The sequence below is a fragment of the Poromitra crassiceps genome, assembly GCF_964638095.1.
Source record: "Poromitra crassiceps genome assembly, chromosome: 10".
Classification (NCBI taxonomy): domain Eukaryota; kingdom Metazoa; phylum Chordata; class Actinopteri; order Beryciformes; family Melamphaidae; genus Poromitra; species Poromitra crassiceps.
In genome coordinates, this window is record NC_139631.1 from 19634631 (window position 1) to 19642802 (window position 8172).

The following is an 8172-nucleotide window of genomic DNA, read 5'->3' on the forward strand; positions in this document are numbered from 1 at the left end:
GGACGACGCAAGCAGCTCGAAATGAGCTCAGTACCTCGTTTATTTCTCCTCCTTCCCTGGCAGCACAGGGACATGGAGGGGGTTCTGGAAAAGGTGGTGTTATTGAAGCCTGCCCTGCATTTGACATTATGTGGGAATAAAGAGATAGCAGGTAGCAAAGGAGCCAGTTTCTTTTGATGTATTCATTTTGATGACCAACATAATGAGGTAACGATGATGAGACAGAATAATCATGTAATTATTTCTGCTATAGTCTAAGCTCGTTATTTCAAAGCCAAGGGGCCCTGATGGCCAAAGCCCCGTCACACTGAAAATAGTAATACAATTTTAGTTGTAAATTTGTGTTATACACACCCTAAAGGATTAGGTAACCTGTAGTATATTGCATTCCTGGAATATTGCACCTGATGCCACTTCACAGAAGGGAAGAGTTTAATTTCAGTATCAGTGATTTGCCTCAAATAAAGACAAAATATTTGTTGTTTCTCCTTTGAAAAAGTTATTGTTCTTCATTTGACTGTTGTCACGCATCAGCATTGGGGGGAATGTGAGCCTCAGGATGGCTGGCTGAGCAGTGCGACAGCCCTTGGGAGGAGGTGATGGGTGCATGGACTTAGTCTTATACGGACTGCATAGCATCTCATTGAAAGGTTTGGGAGCAGATGGTTGTCTGCTAGGTCAGGGTCAGTGGAGATGCTTTCTGCCCCTTTCTTTGACCTGGTGTCATGCGTTGCCTTCAGGGCGGCTGAAAGCCAATGACCTGCTCCACAGTGCAGATAACACACTGGAGCTTGTCCTTGGGTGCAGGCAGGCATTCGTGGGCCAGGCGGGGATGGAGAGTGTGAGAATGTTTTCAATTACTGAGCTGTAAAATTAGACCAGGATTGGTTTAAGAGATTGGTGATGATAATCTAAAATATGATAATCTAAAAATGATATGATAATCTAAAAATGATAATCTAAAAGTAAAACATGTAATAATAACATAACACAATCGCAAAAAAGAAAAAGATCAAGAAACGAGGGAGATTAAAACACAATGACAATAAATTGTGTGTGGGGGGGGGGTGTTATGTGTTTAGGGTTAGCATGTGTTTATGTATCTCCATGGTGTGATCATATGTTATGAAGCATGTATTGACAGTGGAAACAAATTTCCTGTGGGACAAATAAAGCTATCTCTAACCAGCCCCCGCCCCCGCTGGAAAAAAAAGGCCAGCTGCTCCCACATACAGTAGTAGTAAACTATTCCCATTCATTCTCTATAGCTCCAGCTTTTACATCTTGATTGCATCATGACTTTGTTCCATGTGTTTTGGCTTTGGGAAAGAGTTGGTCAGGTTTGAAAACAAACCAAACAAAAATAATCTAAATACATGTTTAAATTGAGAAGTATTGCTCAGTAACCTTTCAGATAGATTGTTCATGTGAGATGACAGTAATGTAGCGGTTACACAGAATGACAATCTCATAAACTCAATATGTAATTAACAACAAAAGAATTTAGCACAGAAAGATAAAATATTAATGGTACATTTGGAACGAATCCCATCATGTGTTCGCCTCCGCATTTTCCTTTGAATGTGGAGCAGAGTAGTGGAACAGGCAGGAGCACTGAGCTGCTATCTCCAGAGATGCCTCCAGACAAACACCGGCATATAGAAACTTCAGTGAGGGAGGTGACAATCAGCTGCTGAACTGTGGGGGAGTGAAAAACTGCAGGCAGGAAAACAGTGTTGGAGACTTGCTATAATTTAGATTCTGGCTATATTCTTGTCTGTGCATGGTTACTCTACTGACACCTAATGGCTGCTGGTATAAAACGTTCAAAATATCTCAAAAATAATTAGAGAATCAATAGAGACATCACACATAAATCTTGAGGCGCCCTTAATATTCCCAAACACTTTCTTTGCAGTGGCATCACTTTTTTTTGTCTTTTCTACAAATAATATATCCCTATCACAGTTTTCATCTCCCACCTACCATCCCAACGATCTCATTCACCTTTTATCTTCTGAATACTAATAAATAAAAAAGAAGAAAGATTTTTCCTGTTACTAATTGCCTTCTTAAAGTTGTAATCAGTAACAAATCTAATTATGTAATTTTTCCACTGATCTCACATCATCTTAATTACATTTGGATGACCCAGCTGCCCCCAATATCTGTAGACTATGGAGTTGAATAGAAAATTGAACTGAAAAATAGGGTTATTATCACATTAATCATAATTTCAAGTTATGCAAGATATATATGCCAATAATCTTATAATCAAAATACCTTTTACACTTTAAAGATTAATACAGTAATTCAAAAACAAAATGTAATTTTTCAGATTTGATTCATTTATTTGTATTTTTTGTAATAAGATGACTGTAATCCAGTTACATGTAATCCGCTATGCCTTAACCTTGGTTCCTCATCAGCCACACTGTGCCTGAGCTGGCACTGGAGCAATGTTTAATGCCCAATCTACAATGCCAAGAAATAGAACATGGATGCCTCTGACTCTTCAAGTGCTTGGAGGTTAATTATTCATCGGCTTCCCTCTCTTCACTACAAGCCCGGAACAGCAGGAGAGTGGGGTTTGCTGCGTCTTAGTTATTCCCTTGGAGAGTGTCAGAAGTTTAAAACCAGTGCTAAACTAGAATTGAAATGCACATGTTGTTGTCTTGCGGTTTGGAGCCCTCAAACAAAGGAGAAGGGAAATATACATGTAGGACAGACATAACGTCACATACTCACATGGTAAGATGAGCAATCAGTGACGTGATTCTAACCAACGAAAATCTGTTCTTTATTGCATGGGTGTTAATTATTTATACGTCCTTGTTGGTACAATTATGGCACTTTGTTGATTTAATGAAAGAATGACAAATATATGGGGTGTGTAAAGAAATTACCAAATAAGGTTATAAAAAAGAATGAACTGATTCAACTGATTGGCAGCAAAATCGGTGGAGTTGTTCTTTCTAAATCCATCCAACTCCAGTTAGGATCCACCTCTATATACATGTATATAGAGCAAACATAAGCTGTCACTTGATCTGCTTTAACATAAAGAGAAGAAAAGTGGATATAAAGGGAAACTTCAAAACATGAACACAAACTGGAGGTAGTCCCCCCAAGCCCAAGAAACAAGCAACGACAAAACCCTGCCAGCATCTTCCATTATATCAGATGGATACAAGCTGCATGTCCTCTCCTCATAGTTTGAAACCCTCTCTTATTCATCCCAGTCTCCTCCCATCATTCACAGTCAAAACTAAAGATAGTGCATGATAACTTCACAAATAAAATAACATCAAAGGAAAGCAGCACCAAATGACCCTATTTGGACTCAATATCTCAAAATCATTTGGCCCCAATATTCACTGATATTACAACACCGCACTGTGAAGAAAATACTGCACGCTTTAATGACTGTTCCAAACAAATCAGTCAAAACAGCCTGTCTTGATGACTTCAGTCAAAACAGTCTGTTTGATGACTTCAGTCAAAACAGTCTGTTTGATGACTTCAGTCAAAACAGTCTGTTTGATGACTTCAGTCAAAACAGCCGGTCTTGATGACTTCAGTCAAAACAGCCTGTCTTGATGACTTCAGTCAAAACAGCCTGTCTTGATGACTTCAGTCAAAACAGCCTGTCTTGATGACTTCAGTCAAAACAGTCTGTTTGATGACTTCAGTCAAAACAGTCTGTTTGATGACTTCAGTCAAAACAGTCTGTTTGATGACTTCAGTCAAAACAGTCTGTTTGATGACTTCAGTCAAAACAGTCTGTTTGATGACTTCAGTCAAAACAGCCTGTCTTGATGACTTCAGTCAAAACAGTCTGTTTGATGACTTCAGTCAAAACAGCCTGTCTTGATGACTTCAGTCAAAACAGCCTGTCTTGATGACTTCAGTCAAAACAGCCTGTCTTGATGACTTCAGTCAAAACAGCCTGTCTTGATGACTTCAGCAGCCCTGGTTTCACACATCATATCTTACATCTTACCTCAGATCCTGCACTTCATCCCTGATGGACGAGCACAACAACACTTTACCCACTGGCCAAATTGGTCAGCAGATGATGCAGTCATCCTTGCTCTGCACTACAGTGCTCAGCCCCGGGAGTCCAGGAATACACACGCATGAATACTCTTTATTGATTTCATTTCAGCAACACTGTCAGCCCGCTCAACTGAGAGAAGGCATTTCAGGACATCAAGCTCTCATTTGCTTCTGGAGTTTAGACTTCAAATGGGCTGCACCCTGCCCTCCCCTTCAACTTCTTCCTAACAAATGACCTCATATCCAGCTCGGAATATGAAAACACGCTGACAACAGCACAACTGTGAGCCTCATCACTGGAAATAATGATGTGTCGTGTCATCACCAGGTGGCCAGGGTAGTTGGGTGATGCATGGAAAAATGACCTTGTCCAAAGAGAACCAGTGACAAACTTCAGACTTAACAGCAAAGACAAAATCTGTAATTCCACTCCTCATCAACAATGAGCCAACAACACCAGTCATCTCCCTCAAGTTGCGGTGCCATCACTCCTTCAATCATTTCAAATGGACCATTAAGTCCAGTGATCTAATGAAGAAACCTCAGCACTGCAGACTTTACTTTAGCAGCAGACGTTAACCTCAGCAGACTATACTTTTTCCAACACCTCAAAAAATAGAGAGCAAAGTAGAGATGACTGTGTCGACTCAACTCGAAAATGCTTTTATCCAAAGTTGTTGTGCAACAGCACAACCAAACAAATGAAACAATGAACCGTCATCAGAACATATCAGAAATGACATGCTGCCAGCTTCTCCTTCTACAATATATACAGCGTTACTTAAGATTGCAAAGAAAACAACAATTTTTTCCCAGTCAGCTCACTCTCTTTCATTTTCTACCCTTTGGCAGGTGCTACAGCCTTGGTAGGGAAGACAATTTTCAAACTGCTTCTCAACCCAAGCAATAAGCTCTCAAACTCTCACAATTCAACATGCTCAACATATTAATTGAATCTACATCCTACTACTATAATTGGAGAGCTGTATGCATGTATGTATCTATGTATGTATGTATTGTATGCACATTGTATGCACATTGTATGTATGTATGTACTGTATGTATGTATGTATGTATTGTAAGTATTGTATGTATGTATGTATGTATGTATGTATGTATGTATTGTAAGTATTGTATCAATGTATGTATGTATTTTTCATTTCATTTATTAGTTTATTTCACAGGGACAATGCACACCAATCAACAGTAAAACTGTAAGTGAGCCAGAGTTAGCCTGGACGGCTAGTTTCCATCTGCTGTCCCTGGCCAGATGTTGCAGGGCAGCCTGTATGTATGTATGTATGTATGTATGTATTGTAAGTATGTATGTATTGTAAGTATTGTATGTGGGCCTATGTATGTATGTATGAATGTATGTATGTATGTATGTATGTATGTATGTATGTATGTATGCTCTAGTCTATGGCAATGTTTTAGACTTTAAATGGCCAAAATCACGTGACCGAGTGCATTGCAGAATTTCATGAAATTCGGACATGCGCATAGTCATAGCGCCACCTACTGGCAACACAAAAAGCAGTTTATTTTGAGAACTGTTCATCCGATCGACTTCAAACTTGGGGAATGCGCTGCTGGGAACCCATTGGAGTGCAGTGCCCAATTTAAGACACGCGCATAGTCATAGCGCCACCTACTGGCAACACAAAAAGCAGTTAACCATTTGTCCAATCGACTTCAAACTTGGGGGTGTGGGGGGGTGGGAGAGGGGTGCGCTGCTGGTGACCCGACAGAGTGCAGTGCTGAATTTCGGCATGAGTAGAGTACAGAGAACTCATAGGAGCTTCGTCACACAGTACAACGATAATCACCTGAAGCTATTATTAGCAAAACCAATTAGCAAAACCAATGAGCTTGCTGGACTACTAGAGGAAAAGGAGGCCCTAGGGATGGGCTATATGACTTCAAATCAATATCATGATTATTTCAAACTTTTACCTCGATTACAATTAATGAACGACCACAGACGCCCATTTGATAACAATTATTTACATGGGAACAATGATTGACTCCATCATGACGTCCCCCTAGAGCAGGGGTGTCAAACTCAATTTCATTCTGGGCCACATCAGCATTATGGTTGCCCTCAAAGGGCCGGTTGTAATAGTAACACAATATAAATGTATCAAGCCTACTTGTTAGCATATTACATAATTGCCTCTGATTTGATTATTATTGTTTTTTAGTACCTTAATAATTAACTAGCTCTGAAAGCAGAATTATAGGAAAAATAACAGATAAATAGTAGCCTACAAATATTACAACTAATTAGAATTGGAATTGCTTGGCACAAATTGTATTATTTGCTAGCTCTCGCTGGCCACATAAAATGAGGTGCCGGGCCGGATTTGGCCACCGGGCCTTGAGTTTGACACATGTGCCCTAGAGTCTAGACCTGGTGCTGGTGAGGAGGACTCTTGAGATCTTGATGGATGAGAAGATGAGCGGGCTTCTGGACATCTCAGACCTGGGCCTCTGAGTGATGAAATGGAGGTGAATGGGGTGGTGGAATGTCACAAAATTGCTCTGAAATGACAGCAGGTGCACGAGAGAGGAGAACAGATTTTTAAAGTTGACAGCAGAGGCGTGATTGGCTGAATTAGGAAATGTGGTTGGCTCTGATTTGTTTAGCTGATACTAAACAGCTGATACGAGCAGGGAGAGAGGATTGATGAATGAATGGCATAGGTCTTCCTGTCTGAACTTTCGCTATAAGCTACATTTGGTCGATGTTTTCAGTTCATGAATGCACACATTGGGGAAAGTAGCAATCGAATTAACATTAATGAATTTAATTGACATAAGCAAGATTAAGTCGTTAGAGGTTCTAAATGTCAGTTTCAATACATTTTTGGTTAATTGCCCAGCCCTAGGAGGCACAGCTGTCTTAGTTGTCATCCAGGGTGAGGAAGTGACAAGGGTACAAGCATCTTGACCAAATTAACCAAATTAATATACTGTAAGTAATGTGATATGTGATCATTAGGTCAACTTAAAGGATTTTGGTGTCTGCAAATGTAAGTGACAGCACTTCCACCATTTTTGTAGAATGACCCAGTTACAGTAATAAGCAAAACAAGATGTCACAGCGAAGTTGACCTTTGAACTTTTGGATCTAAAATATAATCACTTCATCATCTTATCCAATAAGACATTTGTGTGGAATTGTATCATAAATTAGAGTATGAATGATTGTGTTATGACCAAAAACGTCTTTTGTGAGGTCACAGTGACCTTGACCTTTGACCACCAAATTGTCATCAGTTCATCCTTGAGTCCAATGAGATACAGTATGTTTGTTCAGATGTGCGTTTACTTCAGGGGTGAATCCCCCCGATCCTGTCTGCCTGGGCTGGGCTAGCAGCTAAATGCTAACTATGCTGAATGGGGAGAACGGGAGGATGTCCCCCACACTGACCCATTGACCACGCATCTATGACAAGACACCACTTGAATGTATCTAAGTTTATGAAATTCCCTCCAGGTCATGATATATCTCATTCATCAGAATGGGGCAGATGTGAGGTCACATGTGACCTTGACCTTTGGTGACTGAAATCTAATAAATTCATCCTTGAGTCCAAGTGGATGTTTGTACCAAATTTGAGGGAATTTCATGAAGGCTTTCGAGAGATATCATGTTAACGAGCATGGAATGGATGGACGTGAGGTCACAGTGACCTTGAACTTTGACCACCAAAATCTAATTGGTTTATCCTTGAGTCCAAGTAAAAGTTTGTGCCAAATTCGAAGAAATTCCCTCAAGGAGATATTAGCCTACATTAATGAGCATGGAATGGATGGACATGAGGTCACAGTGACCTTGAACTTTGACCACCAAAATCGAATCAGTTCGGGCTCCACCCACTATGCCGACAGCCCGCAATGCCAACGTTAGGTTTAGGCGTAGGGGGTGGGAGAGGTTAGGTTTAGGGTCTGGGGGAGGTTAGGTTTAGGTGTGGGGGGTGGGAGAGGTTAGGTTTAGCGTTAGGGTCTGCATGAGGATGAGGTTAGGTTTAGGCATGTGGGGTGGGAGAGGTTAGGTTTAGGCGTGGGGGCTGGGAGAGGTTAGCTCCAGCCGGTCCCCCGACACGC